At 39.4% G+C, this 315-nt stretch overlaps 1 protein-coding gene across 1 annotated transcript in view; it reads left to right on the top strand.

The window, feature by feature from the left end:
• LOC119587706 (FACT complex subunit spt16-like) overlaps window positions 1-315 on the top strand; it is a gene marked incomplete in the record, with an annotated part of 82,314 nt that overhangs the window by 69,210 nt on the left and 12,789 nt on the right.

Genomic DNA, 315 nt, shown 5'->3' with positions numbered 1-315 from the left:
GTCAGTTTTTAATGAACCCTTTTCCCATTATCTGTTTTTCCAGATCGAAAAATACGAGACTGCCCAATCTTCCCCTTTCTAGGGCCCTGCCAGTCCCTTTTCCCTATTTCCATGATCAAAAATTTTTCCCCAGAGCTTTGGGGGAAAATTACCCCTTTCCCAAAATTTAACTTCTTCCACCCAGGTTCAAATATTGGTAAAAGTGATGGCTTATTCCCTACCCTGATCCCTGTCTTCTTAAAAAGAAATGGAGTTCTCTTTTTTTTTAAAGTGGGTTTCCTCATTTCTTATTGACCAGTTCAGTGTCACTTTTGT

This window comes from Penaeus monodon, chromosome 23, assembly GCF_015228065.2.
Source record: "Penaeus monodon isolate SGIC_2016 chromosome 23, NSTDA_Pmon_1, whole genome shotgun sequence".
Lineage (NCBI taxonomy): Eukaryota > Metazoa > Arthropoda > Malacostraca > Decapoda > Penaeidae > Penaeus > Penaeus monodon.
The sequence above is the reverse complement of the archived record's forward strand: the minus strand, read 5'-3'. Positions and strand labels throughout refer to the sequence as shown.